At 34.0% G+C, this 24,211-nt stretch overlaps 1 protein-coding gene across 3 annotated transcripts in view; it reads left to right on the forward strand.

The window, feature by feature from the left end:
* Positions 1 to 17,767: 17,767 nt before the first annotated feature.
* LOC138304776 (neuroglian-like) overlaps positions 17,768 to 24,211 on the forward strand; it is a 284,534-nt gene continuing 278,090 nt past the window's right edge. For 2 of the 3 annotated variants that reach the window (XM_069245044.1, XM_069245045.1), the window contains exon 1: positions 17,768 to 18,242. The gene's annotated coding sequence lies outside the window, so the exon portion shown is untranslated. The remainder of the gene's footprint in view (positions 18,243 to 24,211) is intronic. The other variant, XM_069245046.1, reaches the window with a different exon arrangement.

Raw genomic sequence — 24,211 nt, forward strand, 5'->3', positions numbered from 1 at the left:
GAGATTGAGGATATTCACCACATCAATGTATAGTAGAAGTTGAGGATATTTACCACATCATGTAGTTAGAAGTTGAGGATATTTGACCCACATTATATAGTAGTAGAAGTTGAGGATATTTACCACATCATGTAGTAGAAGTTGAGGATATTTATACCACATCATGTGTAGTAGAAGGAGGATATTTATCACATCATGTATTGTAGAAGTTGAGGATATTTACCACATCATGTGTAATGTAGAAGTTGAGGATATTTACCACATATGTATAGTAGAAGTTGAGGATATTTACACACTTCTTGAACAGGTAGAAGCTGAGGACATTTTACAATCAGGTGTAGTAGAAGTTGAGGATAATTACCAACTTCACTGTATTGTACGAAGTTGAGGATATTTAACCACATTTGTATTGTTAAAAGGTTAGGATTTACCACAACATGTATTGTAGAAGTTGAGGAGTATTTACCACATCAAGTATAGAAAAGCTGAGGATATTTGTAACATTATGATAAAGTAGAAGTTGAGGATAATTTACCACATCATGTATAGAAATATGTAGATGTGATATTTGTCACATTAGGTTTAGTAGTAAGTTAAGGATATTCACCTACATTGTGTATTGTAATAAGTTGAGGATGTTTTAACACACATGTGGTAGTAGAAGTTGAGGTTATTTACCCACATGTGTATAGAAGTTGAAGGATATTTACCACATCATGTATAGTATTGTTGAGGATAATTTACCTCATCGTGAATAGTTAAATTTGAGGTAGCTTTTCACATCATGTATAGTAGAAGTTGGAGGATATTGGACAACCATCATGTGTAGTAAAAGTTGACGATATTTACCACATATGTTGTAGAAGTTGTAAGATATTTTACCCACATCATGTATAGTAGAAGTTTGAGGATATTTACCACGTCATGTGTAGTAGAGATTGAGGATATCTCACCCACATCATGTGTAGTAGAGAAGTTGATGATAGTTGACCAACATCATGTGTAGTAAAAGTTGGGATATATTTTGACACATTATATATGTAGTAGAAGTTGAGGATATTTTAACCATAATGTATATGTAGTAGAAGTTGAGGATATTATACCACATCATGTGGTAGTAGAAGTTTAGGATAATATTTACCACATATATTGTAGCTAAGTTGAGGATATTTACCACATCATGTGTAGTAGAATATGAGGATATTTGACACATTATATATGTAGTAGAAGTTGAGGATATTTACCATATTATATATGTAGTAGAAGTTGAGGATATTTACCACATCATGTGTAGTAGAAGTTAAAGATATTTGACACATTATATATGTAGTAAAAGTTGCTGATAATTACCACATCATGTGTAGTAGAAGTTGAGGATATTTACCATATTATATATGTAGTATAAGTTGAGGATATTTACCATATTATATATGTAGTAGAAGTTGAAGATATTTACCACATCATGTGTAGTAGAAGTTGTTTGAATCGTATTTACCACATTTAAGTGTGAATAATGTGATTACCGGTTGCTGTATCCAGATATTTGAGAAGGACTGTAATTTTGGAGTCTAGACTTGCCTATTTCAGGGCCATGGTCCTACAAGTCCCATTCTTATACCAGAAGAGATGGAAGTGATAATGTTGATATAAAATCATTGAAAGAAAACACTAGCAAATATTCTGCATTGTAATCATTCATCTGAATTATGAACCTTGGGGAAATCTATATTTTCCAATAAATTTTGAACTGAGCTGTTACCTACATAGATAATCTTTCTTGTCTGTTTCTCAATCTTGATTTTGTACAGGAATTGTGATAGTTACATGCATATCAGTGTAATGCTCCAGCCCAAACAGATAGACAATGTAACCCTTTTACTATGTGATGGTCGATCAGTGATGGGCGTCAGTACCATTTTGTGACTGGAAAGACAATTGATTTGAAGCAAGCATTGTTTTTTCATTTGTGCATATTTGTTTTCATATAAACTGTCTTATTATCTTTTTTTATTTCGAAGAAAATTTGGTGACTCCTTATAAAAACAAATGTGACTTAATTTTAAAAGCAAGGCGATTACTAAAAAATTAATAACTTGCAAATACAAACCAACTAATACCTAAATCCAAGATTGCTCTAGACTCATTCAATGCCTAATGAATTTTGTGAACATCATAAGCCTTGAAATGATGGCCTTGATTTTTGCCAAAAACATATTTTGCGTTATTTTTTGTGTTGAACAAATTCACTATATGTCCATGTATTCATCAAAGTCCTGAGTACCAGCCGGTGTGGTAGGTACCAAGCTCATGGTCATTAGCCTCAGTCTGTATTTATTTAACCTCCATCTTAAAACAACCCAGATATGTTTTACTTGGCATTCCAAACCAATTCACTCTGTTCTGCTAAAACAATGGTCTGTCCGTACAGTCATGCATCAGCTATCGAATGGTAAAAGTTTGTAGTCGATGCTCTTTGGTTACAGATATTTCTGAACAACATCGTGTGGAATCTGACTGTTTTCTCACTCATATTTAATACAGAAGAGATTTTTTGTATAAAACTTTTGCCATCACTCCTAAATGTTGAAGAGTTTACAGATATGTGCATTTACCTAAAGATCATTTCCTGATGTAAATTCCTTAAGTGTGAAAAAGCAACTTTTAGATTTCTTAAAAATCTGTTGGATATGGAGTTGGATGATAAATTAAGACAGTGATCTATACGTTATATATCACCAAGACACATATATCATTACCTGTATAGATATTCACCTATTAGAATGAATTTGAGATTTGAGACTTGAAAAGGGTATGGGGTCAGAAACAAGGGGATGCTTGGGTCACTGTTTCGACATAGATCCAAGATTGTTTCACGGTAATCCTTGGAGGAGATGTTTAAGATTTTGGGTCTGCTCACACATTTCTTAAGCAATTATCCTAATTAGTATTTGGAATATTTTTAAAACAATTGCTATAGTTAGCCTGCCCAACAAGAAACCAGTTGGTTCTGGATGGAAATTAGATCAGGTTTTTACTGTGAATATGGATATACAAATGTCCGCCGTTACCACAAACTCGCTCTTTGTTCCCGTGGACGTCCGTAAGTAAACCCTGGCAAATCACTCGTACGAATGGTTTCTGGAGCATAACTCTAAAAACCATTGTATGCATAATGTATTGCTTACCATTTGGAATTTCACTATATTAATTAACTTCATTACCACAATATTTCAGAAATTTGGTCTCCATATGATCTGTAACAAAAGTAAAGCATTTTGCTGATGAAAATTTTTTTAGGTTTTCATTTTTCGCACATTTTTTACAGTAGTACCATGGAAACATTGCTGATTCTTACATAAAATACAGTAACAGGACATTTCCCAGCAATGTAGGTCTTGATCCAAAAGTCAAAAGGTTAAAACATATCAGTTTCGAAGAAGGTATACGCAGGATCCTACCTATAGTCATCATGTTTTCGTGCAAGTGTTTCCGTCGTCGTCAATATGCCGCTATCAAAAATGAAACTTGCATGAATTGATTGATAACCTGTCTGCAAACATGGTACCACACCGTATTACTCGGGCAAAGTTGTCCCTAGTTATCTTTTTCGGCTCCAGACGATCTGAACTATGGAATCCAAGATTTTCATGGATAATACGTTTTACAGTGGTCAAATACGAAAGATTCTGACAGCCAAAGGAAAATATCGCCATCTTGAAAAACAGGTCTGTCATATAAATTGAACGTCTCTCAAGTTCTAACTCTGAGAATATGGTGCGATAGTTTTGCCCATGAAATCTTGCAGTCATGAAAAATTTTAATGCATTAGGACTGACATTGGTCCCGACAAAGTACTTTTGTTGGTGTTTTTCTGATGGGTCAATCAGAAAAAATCCTTAAAAGACACTCTGGCCGATATATTTCCACAGTTTCAAGTAACTCTCCACATGAATGCCATTGGGGTCAAATATGTGATTTTAAATTCTGAAATGAATCTTTGATATTATATCCAGATCAAGGAATCTGATATTTGATTGAAGTACTGGCTTATTTGAGGATTAATTTCTGTAAATTTGTGTCACTAAAACAAGTTGACTAAAACTTTGTTCAAGGTCAGTGGGGTCAAACTGGATTTAATTTCAGATTGATTTTTCAGAGGCCAAGCAGTTTGAAAATCTAAAAATCTGAACCATTACTGGGTTCAAATTCAGAGGATATCAGACATATAGCATGTTTTAATAATAGATTATCAAGTTTATATAATGATCATTGGCTAGCGGGTGAGTTACAGGTCTATTGTGCCCTTTTCTTTTCAATTTGATGATATTGCATATTCCATCGGTTAATGGATCCATATCAGTCGATCTTGCAACATGTTATAAGCTTGATAGTGATACAGATGAACCCTGATCCTTTATAACAAAACCTTGTGATATCACAAACATTCTAATGACCTAGAATTGCTAGATACAATGTCAGCGTTAAGTGAATTAACAAATTGTGTAATGAAGCCGATTGTTTTCCTAGCTTGAGTGTCATAGAATTTTAAGTTCACATTAAAATGTGTTTTTTTTTGTGTAATCAATCCTGTAGTGCTATGGGAAACCTGATACTGACAGTATTAGCTACGGATTGAAATAGCTTCACTCAACAGAAAGGCTGTTTTTGCTTAATTCATTAAAATGCTTTATTATTGAATTTGCACCGAGAGATTTTAGTTCTGCGATAGCTAGGGTGAGCTGTTCTTAAAAAGAATTCATATTTCATATGATGACAGATAGGAAATGTTTGTTGCTGATGAATTGGGTATCCTCTGATTGTTACATGCTTCATTTTACATTAGAGCATGTGATATCAGACAATGTATGGATAATTTTCTATTGAGTGCTACTGCAGATATAAAGACGACATATGTTAAAGCTGTGAAGCAGTTCCTCTACATATATACTCAGAATTATGTTACCATGTAAATTATCTTAAAGTTTTAATGGATCATTCAGGCTTATAGCCATATTTGAATTGAAAAAAATAGGATATGCATTACTGGATGAGATTATGATTATAAAAAAAATGCTTTTCTGGACTTAAAATAAGATTTCATTTCAGTAATACGTTACCATAACGTAAGTATTACATCATGAAAATTGGTTTTACAATGAAAAACCTCAAAAATATAAATTTTTATATGAGATTAAGGGCAATCAATCATCAGTATTGGAATCTCGGCCTTGATTTCTTGTCAACTTTGTCATACTAATTGAAACTTTAGTCACCTCCTTTACTTCACCTAACTTCTGTCCAAATGTTTTACTCAAGACAAAATTAGACTAAGAAATCTTTTTTGAGACTTCAAACTATATTTTCATTTTAATTATTGATTTTGTATTTTCTACCTTAGCTTTTTTTGCAACATTAATTTAACAATTGATGAATACTTATTTTTGGTTAAACAGAATAGGCTTATATGTTCTTTAGAAAGCATGGGATCAATTGTCAGTCAGTTCAAATAGTAATGTAATAATTTGGAGCATTTGAGAATTTAAAGCTGATTTGTTTTATTTTATTGGTTGAGAATAGTAAGGATGAATACAATGACTTAAACAGTAAAATACACAAACTATCAAGGTTTAGCATAACAAGTACCTAAATATGTCAAATCACTATCCATATTTTAAATATTTTTGATATAAAACAACTGATGTGAAAATCAGTTAGATTTCATTTTGAAATTCTACAGTCATGGCAAAATGTCTGAAAAATGTCTTAAAATAGCTACCCATATAACAGACTGATGACGAAGAAGCATACACTTGGAAATAAGAACTGTTGGGAAGACATTTGTCTAATAAAAGATCTGAATTAACGGCCGCTCTTTACCAAGATTTAAGATAAATTTGGCATTCTTCAGACAGTTTTAGGAAGCATCTCCTGAAATCCATGCGGGTATCAATTATTTACCATTTGATGTGTTATTCATTTCAATTCCTCTACTTGTCGGTGTGCAAGACTAATGCTTCATGTGTAACTTAGAAATATATGTAGGAGTTATTCCCCCTTAATCTTTAATTAATGATTTGAGAGCCACATGAACATGTCTGATGCTAATTAATGATTTTTTAGCCCATCATCATTTCATTATGCTTAGTTGATATTCTAGCCATGCAATTTAAACATGAAACATGAAATATTACTTACTGAACAAATATGAGTAGAATTGACATATTTTATGTAGTATTTACATCCTGTGTTTTTTAACCTGAACTCCATGAACTTGTTCTATGCTTTGATGTTTTGATGCCCAGTTGTGATTTTCAGTCATGAAATTAAGACATGAATGTCTATTTATTGAAAGAAGTGACAGATTAGTTTAGTATTGTTGACATCACGCTGTTATTACGATAATAAAGTGGTATTGAGAGAAGACCTGCTACACAACAAATAAACCAATTTCTCTCATTACAGCTGATGGTCGGAGCAACATTTCTGTCTGAAAAATTCTAAATGTAATGTGACAATCTGGTGTGAGCGAGGTAAATACATTTGGGTCTATTGAGGGTTAGTACGACTGAGGTAATAGTCTGAGAACACAGATGGAGAGGAGAGAATTGTTCCACCAGTCGGAAATCTAACAAGTTTGATTTTCGTACCTATTTTCACAATCACTGCCTCGCTTGTCAATAACCTATTGTCACGGTAACGTAGGTCTATTGGGCTAGAATTGTGGAGTAATGACAATTGTCACCATAGTTTAGGTAGCGAAAGAAAACCGCAGCAACAATATTTTGCTTGTTTGTGTGTTTTTAGTTAGTTTTAAAATTGAGTTTTCTACGTAGATTTTTCACTTTGGTTCAGACGTTGGGAGACTGTTGAGGGTTCAAAATCTATGATACCTAGGCATGGACTTTTAGTGACAATCTCCGATGGAAATTGAAAAGAAAATTACATACTTCAGATGTTAAAGATTACTGCCTTTTTGCGTGAATATTTCCTTTTGCAGTGTACTGTAGCTAGATTTTAGTCTAGACTTTGAATGTTTGATTGATGTGATGGGTACTGTTTTTCACAAGTTAAAGCTCAAATTAAGGGGGGTCAATAGTGATGTGTTTTTGATGTCATTGCTTGGACTGTATAGAAAAGACATAATTGGAATACTTTATAGAGTTTATCGGCGCAGAAGTGAGTTATGTCTTGTCTCTAAGATATTAGAAATATAGATTGAGCTTGGTAGTGTTATTGCTTATAGTATTCGTTTAGAATCAAGTTTTAAACCAATTAAGGGGAGATAATCTGTAACTAATGAACATAAAGAACTTTTAGATAAGAGAGCAATTTACTGTTAATGTCTTGGCTGAAATAGATAGTTTGCACAACCACAAGTCAGTCAGGTTTGATTAATTCAGAGTTTCTAAAATTCTGTCTGAATTTTAGAAGTTTCTGGGTTCCTCTATGATATGAACACTTAATATTTTCTCCTCTCATGTTACAGTTAACGCCAAAATGATCAAGATAACATCATTGCATCTACACCAAAGATAAGTGGATACCAAGATTTTTGGTTTTCATTAAATGTTTGATTTATTCCTTCATGTAATTCTGTATTTGCATATTACAGAGTTATCTGCCCTTGCGGGTAGGTATCGATTTTGACATCATGTGTTTGCAAGCGTAACAACATACTTTTTGGAGAAAACAATGTGAATTGTGCCCACAAAATAATGATGCCATAAAGTGATACATTGTACCTACCTGCAACAGAAATAACTCTGTAAAGTGCAAATTTGACTACTTATCTCCACTATTGATTCTTAATCCTGGTCCTTGATCTGGCTTTACCATAGATACATCCAGCAAAAGAAAAGATCTCTCTAGCTGACCATAATTCAACAGAATTGACATAAATAGTATAAAATGTTGACATTATACTGTTTTGAATAATCGGGAAGACTTCAAATGGAACTTAAACAATGTTTTGTATTGGTTTGTTCAATAGCATGGCCACATGCTCAAAAAGTGTTTTTATGCGTTTTTCTGATATGGCCAGAAAGATGTGAATTTCTAAAATGGTCTAAACTGGGGGTTCAAAATTGGGAGTCTCCTTCCAAAATAGGGACGGTTGACAAGTATGTGAATATATTGTAGAGAAATATTCTGTTAACTTTTTAACAACTAGCTGTCACAGACATCCCTACTTCAGAGGAGACAGCTTGACCAGTGTTAAAGAAACAGTTATTTTGTTAATGTACTTTGTCACTGATATCTCCATTACTGCTAATCTATTGTCAAGATCAAGGGATAGGCTGACTGCAGGGGAAGATAGGCAAATTACTGAACCATGTGTATTCTATTAGGGCTGTTACATTTGAAAAATGGGGACATTGGGTAGCTCATACAGGGTGGGAAGTATTGTTGAGCTTGTTCTGAAAATATTAGGGTGAAGATATAGGTTTAAAGTTATTATCTTTCGTAGGTTTATAAATGTCTTGGGTATAAAAGCTATCTTGTTTGTTGTGACTGAGTGAGGAAGAAGTTATTTCAGAAATAAGAATTAATTTGAATTTGTTTTAGGTGATTTCATATCTTTCAACATGCCATGAAGCTAACAATTTCAGAACTATATTCATCTTGGGGCTTAGTCTCTCCATGGTTCCTGCGAGTAGCAGGTTGGACAGAAAGACTTATGGTGAACAGTTGACTTAACAGATAAAAGTATACATAAATTTCCCATGTTATAATTATCTTCAAAATGGACACCTCTTCTGGAAACATTTACACAAAAAACAGGGGTTAGACACCGGGTGTGGGCAATAACACAGTTGGACCGGGGAATTCATTATGGTCCTAAGTCCTGTGATTTTGATTTAAATGAGCCGTTATGATTAGTATGCTGATGTGTGTCCCTTAATTAGGGGCCATACTCTAGGGCTCTGAGGTGATTTAGAGGACCAGACAGCTGAAACTGTTGTCAAATGTAAAAACCTTAGATTCCATGGGAGGTGATTTAAGGGGAGATAAGTCATTAGTCAAGGTTCATGGGCCGACTTTGTAAGACCATTTTCTGATGTCCTGAGTGATTTATTATTGACATATCCTGACTTTTATTTAAATGATTCTTGGAATTTTGATTTTAAATATTGAGATAAAGTGCCAAAGTAACATTAGCTGCTTTAAAATCAAAGATTTCTTTACAGATATCAATCTAGGATTTTACTTAACTGAAATACCACAAAGGAAGAGCTGGTCAAGCTTTAGATTATTTAGGTAATTGAAATTTTATTTCAAGAAGTGTCTGATAAAAAAAAAAAATCTTTAAGTAAATGGAAATATTCCAAAAGAAAAAGTTAGACCTTCATTTGTTCATCTGCCAATTCTCAAGGGGTCTTGGTAAGTGTGAAGATAGTTGCTTGATGACAATAAAGTTTTCTGTGACAGTGAGTATAGGTCTATCTTTTTCATTTAAGCATTGATGTCACTATTTTTTGATTTTATTGGGGTATGAAAAAAAAATTTGTTTGCAAACTGTGTGAATCTGCGTAGCGGATTCTCACAAAAGTTTGCAAACAATTTTTTTTCATACCCCGATAAAATTAAAAAATAGTGACATCAATATTTATAATTAATTTTATACTCTATTTGGTAAAATGAAGTATGTTTAAATGTAACATTATAGTGGTTTTTTAAGGGATTCTTTTTTCCGAATCAATACGCAATGTCAATGTCTCTATTGTGACGTCACGATAACGTCGGGGTTTCGCGCCATTCTCCGATTTTATTTTTTTTTCATAGTGGTATGCAAAAAAAATATTGGCCAATCAGAAAGCCAGATTTGGTATGAAAACAAAGAAAAAATAATTATTTGATTGTAAATTTGTATTCTGTTTGTATTCAAGTTTAATTTTAATTTTGATAACCAAATACTGATAATTTCTTATTCTTCTATATCGTTAACTCGTTAACTCACAATGGAGGCAGTCATTTGTGCTCTTCTAGTTAAAATAAAACAGTTGATTTTGAATTTTCATGATTTTGTTTGGTTTGGTTTAATATATTAAGTCCTATTAACAGCCAGGGTTATGGAAGAAAAAACAAGTTGGTTAGGAAGAAAAGATCCTTAATAGTCACCTTATACAGTCATGCAACAGTGGCAGCAGGTACAATTCTAATGTTCTACCTACAGGGCAGGAATTTTCAGGGATGAAAAGAATAACAGAATTTGCAAGAACATCCTAAATGCATGGAAAATAACAAATTTAGGTATAATCTTTTGAGTCAGTTGATGCATTCATGAAAATCTTTGTTGATCTATACTGGATGAATCTGTAAACATGTTTGATTGACAAAGACTTCTGGACTAGGAAGTCAGGACAAGAAGTCAGAAAGTCTATGTTAATTAAACTTTTTAATGAACCAACAGATGTCCTGATATTCAAACCGTCTGTCAATGACATTGAAGAGTTCCAGTTGTTACCAAAGGATACCATTACCCAGCATGCTTTGGGATAAGGTTTAGGTGCTGTCTTTGAACCTAAGTAGATTCCTAAACATTAACATTATCTAAATGTCCATTTTTCAATTGCAATTGGCTTACATTCATTACAGAAAGGTTAAGCCTGGGCTAATTGTCAGCTATACCAAATGTTATTTGAAGGTCATACTGCAGATTTGGTGAAGACCGAGAAGATTGAGACATTGATATTTGTTTATCAAGATTTTACTCAAATGTCAAATATTTCAAACTGATTTTAGTGAAGGTCAAAGATATTATGTTTACAAGTGACAGAACTTGATTTTGTTACCATTTTTTAAAAGCTAAAGCGACATTTAAGATATATATAGAAAACATCTTTAAGACAAAAATTAAGTTCATGGAACCTTTCATAAAAAGATGTTGCTCTATGTTTGCGTAACTGAATACGGGTATTTTACTTCATTAAGGAAAGATATATGTGATACGGGTAAATGTTTGACATATTGAATTTAATGTCATAGTGTTGAGAACTTAATCTACCCCAAATGGTCTTCTATGAATATGTTGAAAAGTATGTAATTTGCTACAAATTAAGCCTTCTAGACCTTTTAAATGTTTGTTTTGACACCCAATTATATTGATTTTTAAAAAAAAACAACAAAAAAACAACACATTACAAAGGTTAGACTGATCATCGTTTACAGGAATCTAGAACTAAGGCTAATTGTACTGGAGTTTGATTAAAATGGCTATAGGACCATTGAGTTTTGGGGCATTAACTTACTGAGATTTTCCATGTAGATTATCAAAATATCGCAGCTAATCCCTGCCATTGTTACTTATGCTGATTATCCTGGTGGCTGAATGGTTAAGGTGCTGGCTAGTATTAACGGTCGGGTGGTGATTTTCCACTATGAACTTAGTTGCCTAGCACTTAAATTGCAATTAAACCTAACTGGAGGATAATGATAAAATAACAGATATTGATGACAACATTATAAACCATATAATACTATAATGTGTTTCTTGTCATGTTTATACAGAATCAGATGGCATATAAAGATAATACCAGAGTTAATGATTTTGATTGCTTGCTTCTTATACTTTCTTTTGACAAAAGATAAAACCCATAAAACAAGCTAAGACTTAATTGAGTCAAGTAGATTCAGATTGAATATAAAGACAACTATAATATCCTTAATAGTGAATGTTAATAAAATAATTCATAGAGCGATATTACTGTATTGAAAAGGATTAAAGAATCGGCTAGGCAAAAACCTCTGCGAAAAACTCATTGGGAATCTATTAATAAAGAACAATGCACTCGTCTAGACCATAACATATTCAGGGATAAAAGCAATCCGATGTAACACAGTAACAATTTGACAAGTAGACAATGAACCCTTCAATCTTCTACATAGTGCTTCTCACAAGGTCAAGGTCACAGGGAATCCTTCAATTTTCTTTATGATCCTTCCCACAAGGTCAAGTTCTTGGTGAACCATTCAATTTTCTATATGGTTCTTCTCGCAAAGTCAAGTTCTTAATGAATCCTTCAATCTTCTACATGGTTCTTCTCACAAGGTCAAGGTCACAGTGAACCTTTCAATTTTCTTTATGGTCCTTCTCACAAGGTCAAAGTCACAGTGTACTCTTCATTTTCTATATGGTCCTTCTCACAAAGTCAAGTTCTCAGTGAATCCTTCAATCTTCTACATGGTGCTTCTCACAAGGTCAAGTTCACAGTGAATCTTCAATCTTTACATGGTGCTTTTCACAAGGTCAAGGTCACAGTGAATCCTTCAATCTTCTACATGGTGCTTCCCACAAGGTCAAGGTCACATTGAACCCTTCAATTTTCTATATGGTCCTTTTCACAAGGTCAAGTTCTCAGTGAACCTTTCTAATTTCTACATGGTGCTTCTCACAAGGTCAAGGTCACAGTGAATCCTTCAATTTTCTATATGGTCCTTCTCATAAGGTCAAGGTCACAGTGAACCCTTCAATTTTCTATATGGTCCTTTGCAAAATGTCAAGGTCACAGTAAAACCTTCAATCTTTTACATGGTCCTTTTCATGTGGCATATTGATACAGAAATTCTCGGTTTCAGATAAGGTGTTAATGACATTCTGTTCTTAGTAATTGAAAATTTGATTACATGTATATACTAACTAGTACTTGGTGTAAACCAATTCAGCTTCATGGTTATGTTGGCCAGATCAGTCAGTACCTGGTAACTGCCCCACATTAGGTTTCGAACGTGTAACCCATAGGTGTATGTTTAAGTCTATAATGGTAATACGTCTCATCACCTTAACCATTTTGGCTCCTGGACATATGACAAGTGTATGTAGAATAATGTATGAAGTCTGCCATTTTATAATCTGTAAAGTCAATGTAAAGCTTCTAATGGGTGTAAGATAGCATGATTTCCTTAAGAGCAGATAGATGCACAGTCACCATTGTCTAGTCTACAATATCGGAGTAAACATAAGCTTGCCAGAACTTAATCAGCGTCCATTTCTTCTGTTGTAATCAGTCTACTGTTTCTGTCCAGCGTGTCTGAGTGTTACTGATCAACGGTTTATAAATCTATAAAGAATAGCTACTTTTGGTAAAAGTCTACCCAAGGCTTGGAGAAACACTTACATAACAATTATAGGCTGCTCTGAAATATTGACATGATCAATGGTAATGGTATTGTGTAACGTCGCCGATTGGAATTTATCTTGATAGGTAATATAAGGAAGGAATGGTATTGTGGATGTGATACATTTGTTCTCATTTCTTTGTTTTACTTTATCTCATTGTTGTAAATTGGTAGAGCCACTAATGCGACAAGAAAAATTGATTTATGTAATAAACAATATTTTGTCAGAAAAATGTGATGTTTTCTCATTATCTGTTCAGATAAACAGACTTTACTGTATGGATAAATCTTAATAAATGACTGTTTTACAAAGTGAGCTTTTGGCGTGCTATTCAGGTGCCTGTCATCTGTTATATCTCTATCCATATCGCCTGAAATTCACCATATGTTTTCCTACAAACCCCAACATTCTTATAGATCTGGTATTGTGCTCATAGCATGCTTTGGTGAAGGATTACTAAGTTTGTTCAAATGAATGACCTTGACCTCAATCAATGGTGACAACAAAGAATTACACATATTACAATGATTTAGCTTCTCTTCTATTGTGAAAAATACCAAATAACTCTATATTTATATCAATGATATAATGTTGGTTGAGAAGATAGAGGATGTATAGGACATCAGTAATGCTGAAGTCCTGGCCCTAATTTCTCGAAACAGAAGTTCAGACTTAAGTCAGAACTTAAGTTTTTCTCCTTTATGTAACTTATGTAAATATATTTTGACTTAAGTTTGTTTCGAGAAATCGGGGCATTAAGAATGATCTAAGCAGCTGCCGTGCATGCAATTTCTTTGCATGTTTGAATATTTCTATGTTTTTGGGAGGCAGTGGTATTTTAGTGTTGTGTCTCCTTGTGATAGTGTGTTTTGGGAGACTGTAGTATGTTAGTGTTGTGTCTCCTTGTGATAGTGTGTTTTGGGAGGCTGTAGTATGTTACCGGGTAGTGTTGTGTCTCCTTGTGATAGTGTGTTTTGAGAGGCTGTGGTATATTTGTATTGTGTCTCCTTGTGATAGCGGAACTCTTGCCTTTGTTATAGTGCTATCTCACTGAAGCATACCACCAAAGACACGGAACAACACGTCCCATGCAGTCACATATACCTAATAAACCAAACCAACTAAGACGACTGATGAACTAGTTGTACCACTCCTTTTATGCTGACCATTAAGCAGGAGCAGAAAGTCATACCACTTTTATGTATACTGGTGAAGGTGTCATGGACTGGGGGAAAGTACCTAATTTGACAGTGGAGAACTCAATTAAATCCAGACTATGATGGTGTCAAAGAAAGATGAAAGAAAATATATAGGCACTAATCTTGTAATGTGAAAACAAGTTGGCATTCAATTGCGCAGTATATTTTATAAGTTGCTTGACTCATAGTTACTGACAGATTGGTTTTGGGTGTTACAAAGTAAAACATGTACTTTACATGTCCTCTACTTAAGGGTTATCAGTTCAAAACACACATTGAGCACACAGATATAGACTGCAGGTCTGTGGTTTTTCTCTGTATACTCCAGCTTTCCTCTACCAATTAAATGAGGCACTTTCTTAGAAAAGACTCGGTTAAATGTACATTTAAACAAAATAAATCCTAAAAAAATAATCTTCAAAGTTGAATTAGAATGTGGCATCTCATTCCAAAGAACAAAAATGATTTTATATTAAACTGTGTTTCCTTTACACAAAGTTTTTAGCTATGCAGATCAGGTTTCACATTGTCATTTTATTATTATCTTAAGAGCTGGCAATGCTTTGTTTTAATATGAATGAAACGAAATAACTGAACCCAAATATGAAATTTTATCATAATCGTGCATCCTTTATGCTTTAAGCTATGAATAATCTGCTGATTTCTATTTGATATCATGTAATATCATCTTTAAGATTTGGAATTCCATTGTGAGCATTTTTGTTTTTGATTATTATGAGGTAATCTTAAATTTGCGTTAAACAACCCATGGTTTTGCAGTATGCATCAGAATTGAATATGTAAACGACACGTCTGAGTCTTGCAATATGAAATTGAATGTCAATTTAGTTGTTCTTTACGACACAAATATTGAATTTAAAAGAGAAAATGTTTTTTGTGTTAATATGCATTGATGTGTAATTTAGAAATTTTAAGAGTATAATTCTAATGAGTTTTCTTTTAAAAGTGAAAGAAAGCACGTTAACTAAATGAATCCTTCAGAGTAGCTGGCATATTGTGAGCTTTTTAATGGTGAACTGAGATGACAACAGGCCTACCATGATGGTAAGTCTGCCAGCGCTGGATTCATTAGCAGAAATAAACATTTATTTTTTATATCTGATAACAAAATTTAATGTGTTTTTGTTATAGATGAAAGAACACAAAACTATATACATTGCCAACTACAGTTAATAACCTTAGCTTAGAACTGGGACAAGGTCATAAACAGTCATGTATTCCCAAACTTTCTTTCTTTCTTATTCTGTTTCCTATTTCTATTTTTCTTTCTTTCTTTCATTCTTTCTTAATCTGTTTCCTATAAACTCTCTCATTTCTTCTTTTTTTTTTTTTTTTCTTTCTTTCTTAGTTCTTTCTTTCTTATTATGTTTCCTATAAACTCTTTCTTTCTTTCTTTCTTTTCTTTCTTTCTTTCTTTTCTTTCTATAAACTCTCTCATTCTTCTAATTTTTTTTCTTTCTTTCTTTCTTTCTTTCTTTCTTTCTTTCTTTCTTTCTTTCTTTCTTTCTTTCTTCCTTATTCTGTTTCCTATAAACTCTCTCATTTCTTTCTTTCTTTCTTTTTCTTTCTTTTTTACTAAAAAGTGCAAAATAAAATATCCAAAGTGTGTAGGATCACCCAGTTATCATCCCCTTGTTATAAACACATGTTTCTGAAGGGCTTATGGATGTAGATATACCTAAACCCATTCACTAGTCATACTATGGCCCTTTGTGATAGGGTTTGTGCACCTGATGAGAAGAACCAACATGTTGAAAGGCAATTCCTGATTCATTAGTGTGTATTGCTTTACATTGTTAATTAACACATATGTAAACACTGCCATAACTGTAACACCTTGTCTCTATTAACTCTGTCTACACTACTCATCAATCAACCTTCCCCTAAAATCCCTAGCTTTCTAAACCTTTCTCTTGAAATTCTAAAAATGTTACTGCCGAAATCCCTTAAACCTACCCAAAATGTAATCAATGTTATGTCCACAGTTCCCTCTGTTCTTTCTCTCCAGGACAGTGCCCTTCTTTCTCACCAAAGTTTAATGTTTATTTGTCTATATTTTGTCTCTATATTTTGTCTCCCCATACGCATCATTTCCAAATCTAACTTTAATCACTCCATTACAACTTTCTTAAACCTTTCTAACTACTCCTTACTGCAACATATTCTACCTGCATAATCCCTCTCTGACTCCCCTGTCTCCCTGTTCCATCCCCCCTCCTCAAAAAAACAAAAAAAAATCGGAAATTCTTTTCACCCTCCTCAAACATTTTATCACCATAATCTTTTCTCAACCATTCTCAAAAATCTGACATTGCTCCCCCATTACAACCCTCCCACTTACTATTTTAACAACTGCCCCCACCCCTTGTAATGTTGACTGTGTAACACTGAGTAACTGTAGCCACTGTCCCCCCAACACTAGCTCTGTATTACTGTCAGATCTCAGGTGGAGAAACCTTGATGAGTCTGTATACATTTTAACCAAAGACAAATGCCTGGAATCCTGCACATTGGTGTGTATTTAGTACTACCAGCTGTCTCAGGGAGGTGGAGAGCTATTTATCTTGTTACCCCAGCTGACTGCCCCCCTCCCCTACTCCCACATTGACTGCCCCCCTCCCCTACTCCCACATTGACTGCCCCCCTCCCCACCCCTACTCCCCCATCTTGTTAGTAGTAAGGAGGGTATAAATGGGTTATAAGCTTATACAATATAGTCCAGTTTCATTAGTCAATCTACTTTCTAGGTGAACACATTTGGTACCAGTTGAAGTTCTTACAGAGGGAGTTTGTACCCCCTAAACAAACTATTGAAACCAAATGTGAAGTAAATTGCTCAAGTGAAATGGTCTGGGTACAGCCTCATTACCATGTTAACATATGAAATGGATTGTGTGAAGTGGTAATTAAGTTCAAGTAGGGTCAGTCCAGAACTTGAATATGCCAAAATCTATTATATTGATCTATTACTCTTCTCATTGACCAGTCTCATGATCAGTAGTGTATTCTGTAGGTTGAATATTTTGGTAAATTAATCCCAACTTTGTTTGAAGAAATGACCTTGTCAGTGTCACAGGGTTTCAATATGCTGAATTCCTTTAAATGCTTAGTATCTATTGAGCACTTCAGATATTAAAAAATTACAAAATTACAAATTACTAATTGCAAAATATATCTATAGGCATATTTACCAACCCAAAAGGGAGTTCCAGGCAGAATCCAAAAGGACTAGTTTGTCTGGTGTATTTTAGACCTCAAGTACAGGGTCGTTGGTAGACCCATTTTGACAGAAAGTATATTCAGCAGCAATAGATGACATCTTCATTCAAATATCTGGTGTCTCTATCCTTTAACCTCTTTCTAAATCTAGAATCCCTTTCTAATATATTTATCCTCCTGCAATATCTCGAATTGTATCTGATGTCCCTGTAATATATTGTATTCCCCTTTAATACTTTAATTTGTTCTCCCAATATCTGAACATCTCTTACCCATATCTGATATCCACTTCCCATGTAGTTAACCCTTCTCCAATGATATCCCCTTTCACTACACCCTATAACTCCCTCCTCCTCCCTGTATAGTCCCCCTCCCTCAGACACTACACCACTTGTGAGAGTGTTACTATGTAGAACTATATAACACTGACCCACCAGCTGATTTCATGCCTGGCTAGTAGATTTCATTACATTGATATGGATGCTGAATAACTCCAGCCTCTGCAACAGCCGAGTTCTGAGTTCTGATACAGTGGCATTCTGCTATCACCAGAGTGCAGGTTACAATACCCTGCATATACTAGTGTACAATTGTGTGAGGATAGCTCCAAGGACTGTTGAAGCAATTTTATTATCATCATCAGCCGACCTTGCTCCACAGAGGGATCCCATGTCCATGTGATTGATGTAAGTTTGTTCATATTTCACTATACGCCTGTCAATCATCTGATGATCATCACTTACATAGATATGGAAGCTGACAAGGGTCATCTTCATCTCCAAAATGATTGATGTCTATATGCATATTGATAGCCTCAAAGAGACAGAAAGATGGCTGTAGAATTTCACATTGGCTGTATTGGTTGATTATCTGTATATAAATATAGATAATCTGTATGATATAAGTGTATGTATATATGTTTAGAGGGCAGACTAACCTTCGGGTCAGGTATGGGTTGTTGATATCGCCAAAGATGATGATGTTCTTGTATAAATCTTTATCAATTATTTATCATCTTTAGATTAAATAGATAGAGATAGATGTCAAATTTTGACAGCTTTTTGTAATTAATCAGGTATTTTATATATATACTGACCTGTTGTGATACAAGGTCATACGACTGTTATAGGACAGTGGACTATAGTGTGTAGTAATTTTCATGTCATCTTTTTAATTTGATTTCATTATCTGTGTATGCTGTTATTCTATCAGAAACCATATCTCCCTGTTTCAAATCAATACAATAATTGATGGAGTTATTGCCTTTTGCAAGAATAATTATTATTGAACCTTATGAATACAATAACTTGAATAAATATGCACTCAGCTTCATGAAACTTTGTCTTTAAACTAAAATTGGGAAGATATCGGACAAGTTCGAAAATCAACCTGATTAGATTGTAACTTATGTGAGGTCATTTCTGGTGACCTGCAGATTTGTTGACCAGTTTCATTTTTTTTGACCAGCATCGATGAACCATGATGGCTGCCACAGCATGCAATTGGTCAAAATTAAACAAAAAGGAACATGGTTGAGAACACAAATCTAATACAATTATAGGCATTGCTGTGCCTAATATGTTAACTTTAAAGGATGCAACTTTTCAAAAAGCATTTTTCTTCTGCAAAATAAAATTTCTGTACTGGTAAAATGTCATGTCATCATTCATGGGAGGCCACTCTTGTCAAATTAGCATCTGTGGAGATTGGGGAAACTTTATGTAAAGGCACCTGTCATAATTAGATCTTGTTGCCCTTTGTAATTATAATTAATGAATCTTGTGAACAGGATAACTTGAGTAAGTATGAGCTGAACTTAATAAAACTTTGCATATAGACTAACATTTGAAATATCTGGAACAAGTTTGAAAATAAGCTCGATTCGACATTAACTTATTTACAGAGTTATTGCCCTTTGCAATAATAATTATTGAAGATGGTGAACACAGTAATGTGAGTAAATATGCACCAAGCTTAATTAAACTTTGTATGTAAACCTATTACATGTATGTTCCTATTTCGTGAACAAAAGACATAATGGGCCTCTTGTTTAATCATAATTGAAATTTTTAATGTTTATTCTTGAAGAACAAAACAAAATATTGGAACAGAGAGTCATTATCACATTTAATTCAATTGTTTATCAACACGAACACGGGAAGAAAAAGATATTAAAATGATAGTTTTTGTCCAAAATGCTTTTTTTTCAATAATTTTTGTTTTAAAATTTAATTTTACAACATTAATGCTGTTTGTAACAAAAAAACCCAAACACATTGAAGAATTAAGTAACCTTTTATTTGTTTTTTAATAGATTAAGAGGCTGAAAAAGTGTTGATTTCATTCTTAAATTAAAAAAGGTGGAGAAATGTAATCATTTAAAAAGAGAATTTGTTTTGAATTATTTTTAAGTTTGCATTCTGGAGAAATTTGCGTCTTGTATTTTTTATCTGTAAGCAAGTGTCGAAAAGTACATTTCTAATTCCTTAAGTGGTCCAGTAAAGTATCCCAAGACGAATTAATGACAAAAGAACCATTTTATTGTTACTAATGATTTTTTTTTCATTATTTTTAAATAAAAAAACCCATAAAACTGAAAATGGATATTGCGTTGATGATGGAAAAATTGAGATTTGATGGAGTAAATATGACAACATAGCGATTATGGGATTTGAGAAATCTAAAATAAGTACTTACTTTCAATTCATATAGTTGCAGTGAAATAAAGAAAAAAATCATTGTTTAATATATACAATTTTGGTAATGTTTTTGTTGTTGCTTGACAAATATGGTGATTTGCATAGTAACGTAACCTTATGATTGCAATTTTACACACATTTCAAAGGTACTGAAACTTGATGTGTAAATCAAGACTTTGTTTAAGTTATTTTAGTTTGAATTAGTTCTACAATTCTCCAATTGATTACATGTCAATTTCTATCAATGTCATGCTATCAGAAAGTGGGCACGTATGACATAAGTAAGGTAGAAAGCTGGTTCTAATTTCAGGGATTAGGACAAGAGGAACTATTTAATACACACACACAGGTAGAATTAGCGGGAAGTCAGAGTAAATTCTTAATTATCGTAACATAAACCAAATGAGAAGACACGGCTCTCTCACTATCCTTGTTTTTGGTTTGCAAGTATTTCAGAGCAAAAGTTTTCCTTTGATGTTCTTTCACTTTTACTTTGAAAATTCTTCACCAATCTTATGTGTATGTATATTATGTTCAAATTTTGATATCAGCTTAAAAATATTTTAAGAAGTCCTGATTATCAAAGGGTTATGTGCAATTTCATCTTTTCGGTTTATCAATGACAGCCAGGGTATTACAGGGACTGTATGACTTGTGAATGAGCAAGTCCACACAGTATGACATGATGGTGTACTATTTTGGACTTAAATTGTTAAATAACAGAAGACAGGTGGTGCAATCTGGTTTAGTGAAAGAACTCATTCTCTTTGCTGTGACACACATTAGCTAGAACATGTAAACAATTTGCTATATGTTGACATGTGATACAGTCAGATAAGCTACTATAAGGCATGATGCTGCACCCTCCCCCCCCCCCCCTCAAACCCCTCCCCTCCAACATTACACACACATTTCTTCCTCTTCTACCTCCTTTAAGGAAAATTGCTCCCATGACCACCCCGACCTCTACCCTGTTACTGTAACTACATTACTGTCACACTACTGGCATTATAAAATATTGATTGTGATAATGTGACTAAATTATATTGACCATGAATGTTTTCAATATGAGTTGGGACAGGTTCTAACATCTCAGGTCCATAGTATCCAGTTTGACTGACCTTTACTTAAGACACCTATTAATGGAAGATTGATAGCTTAGTCACAGAAACAAAGATAATAGTTTTTTCAAAGAAAATGATTATACCTCTCAAAGAAAATAGCAGAGTATAATCTTCCATATAAAGGAGACCAAAACTGTTTGTGTTAGATATTACACACCCTCTGAATTGGTATTTCAGGAACAATCAAGATCTTGCAGAGAGGGAAAAAAGAGAAACTTGATTTGCCTAGAAATCAGGTGGTAATTTTTATTGCCCACCATCATCAGATGGTGGGCTATTCAAATCGCTTTTTGTCCGTGGTCCGTCCGTCCTTCCCGTCCGTCCTTCCGTCCGTCCGTCCGTTAACAATTCTTGTTATCGCTATTTCTCAGAAAGCACTGAAGGGATCTTTCTCAAATTTCATATGTAGGTTCCCCTAGGGCCCTAGTTGTGCATATTGCATTTTGGGACCAATCGGTTAACAAGATGGCCGCCAGGCAGCCATCTTGGATTTTGATACTTAAAGTTTGTTATCGCTATTTCTCAGAAAGTACTGAAGAGATCTTTCTCAAATTTCATATGTAGGTTCCCCTAGGGCCCTAGTTGTGCATATTGCATTTTGGGACCAATCGGTTAACAAGATGGCCGCCAGGCAGCCATCTTGGATTTTGATACTTAAAGTTTGTTATCGCTATTTCTCAGAAAGTACTGAAGGGATCTTTCTCAAATTTCATATGTAGGTTCCCCTAGGGCCCTAGTTGTGCATATTGCATTTTGGGACCAATCGGTTAACAAGATGGCCGCCAGGCAGCCATCTTGGATTTTAATACTTAAAGTTTGTTATCGCTATTTCTCAGAAAGTACTAAAGGGATCTTTCTCAAATTTCATATGTAGGTTCCCCTAGGGCCCTAGTTGTGCATATTGCATTTTGGGACCAATCGGTTAACAAGATGGCCGCCAGGCAGCCATCTTGGATTTTAATACTTAAAGTTTGTTATCGCTATTTCTCAGAAAGTACTGAAGGGATCTTTCTCAAATTTCATATGTAGGTTCCCCTAGGGCCCTAGTTGTGCATAATGCGTTTTTGGATCGATCGGTCAACAAAATGGCCACCAGGCAGCCATCTTGGATTTTGATAGTTAAAGATTAATATCGCTATTTCTCACAAAGTACTGAAGGGATCTTTCTCATATTTCATATGTAGGTTTCCCTAGGGCTCTTGTTGTGCATAATGCGTTTTTGGATCGATCAGTCAACAAAATGGCCGCCAGGCTGCCATCTTGGAATTTGATAGTTAAAGTTTGTTATCGCTATTTCTCACAAAGTACTGAAGGGATCTTTCTCATATTTCATATGTAGGTTTCCCTAGGGCTCTTGTTGTGCATAATGCGTTTTTGGATCGATCGGTCAACAAAATGGCCGCCAGGCTGCCATCTTGGAATTTGATAGTTAAAGTTTGTTATCACTATTTCTCAGAAAGTATTGAATGAATCTGTCTCAAATTTCATATATAGGTTCCTCTATGGCCCTAGTTGTGCATATTTCGATTTGGGACCGATCGATTTACAAGATGGCCGCCAAGGAGCCATCTTGGATTTTGATAGTTGAAGTTTGTTACTGCTATTTCTCAGAAAGTACTGAAGCGATCTGTCTCAAATTTTATATGTAGTATGTTTGCAAAAGTTTGAAAAGCAGAGAAAAGATCCCTCTTTCCATTGTCAGACATAGATCATTCTTTGGTGGGCGCCAAGATCCCTCTGGGATCTCTTGTTATTCATTGAAAACTTTCAGGACCTTCTACAGATCTGTCAATTAAAAGATTGTTTAAGTAGACAGTATGGGAGAACCCAACCATGATCCCATTAATTTTAGAACAGCTCACATATAATCAAGTATTTTGGAACTCTTTGTATGATGGTGGTAACATCAATTCTTAAGATATCACACTCCTAGGTACGGATTCATCAGATGAAAGATTGCCTCAAGAAAATCTTTCTTCTTGCACTCAAAATCATACTCCATATAAATTTAAATTTGTTTTTAAGCAGAGAACCAGATAATACATTCACATGAAATAGTGTTGAACTAGAAAGTGCAATCCCATAATTCTTCAGACTGTAGACAGCGAAGCATGGGATGAAATTTAATTTTTTCATCAGTTTTTAAGTGGTGAAGTAATTAAGTTTTTCTATATTGAAAACGTAAATTTTCTCTTTCTTGTAAAATTAAAAGTTTTAAATTAGTGTGTTGTAAAGGCACTAAAGGAAATTGTAGAAAAGTACTTTGTGTCTGTCGATCAGATGTACCAATGAAATTGTGATATACTAGGTGTTAACGACAACACAAATGACACCCATTTACATCAGTGCAGTGCCATTTCTCATCCGTTTACAAAAACTATCCATAGTTTGTCGGTATGTGGATGGTCACACTCTGAAGAAGGCATGAATAATTAAGTGGTTAATTTTCCTTGGGAAGTATCATGACAAACTTGTTGGATATTTTCCTCACCGAACTTCCAGGTTACAGGTCAGACTAACCATGACTTAATAGTTTTTGTATAGCCTTAGCTTATCAGACCTTTTAATAAAATATACCTGAATTACCGAAATGATGTGAAGTGCAATGTACAGAGTATTTAGTTTTTAACAGATAGTGACTAAAAAAACATTTAAATGTGCAAGCAGTCTTTTTTATGAAACACCTTGACTCATTTGTTGCCTAGTGTTTTGAATCTCAAAGGTTTTTTTAACAGATAGCAACTAAAAAAACCATTTAAATGTGCAAGCATTTAATAAAAAATTATGATTTTAAACCTTGAAAGAATAAACCACTTTCTATTGCATGGACAA

This window comes from Argopecten irradians, chromosome 12 (genome assembly GCF_041381155.1).
Source record: "Argopecten irradians isolate NY chromosome 12, Ai_NY, whole genome shotgun sequence".
Taxonomy (NCBI): Eukaryota; Metazoa; Mollusca; class Bivalvia; order Pectinida; family Pectinidae; genus Argopecten; species Argopecten irradians.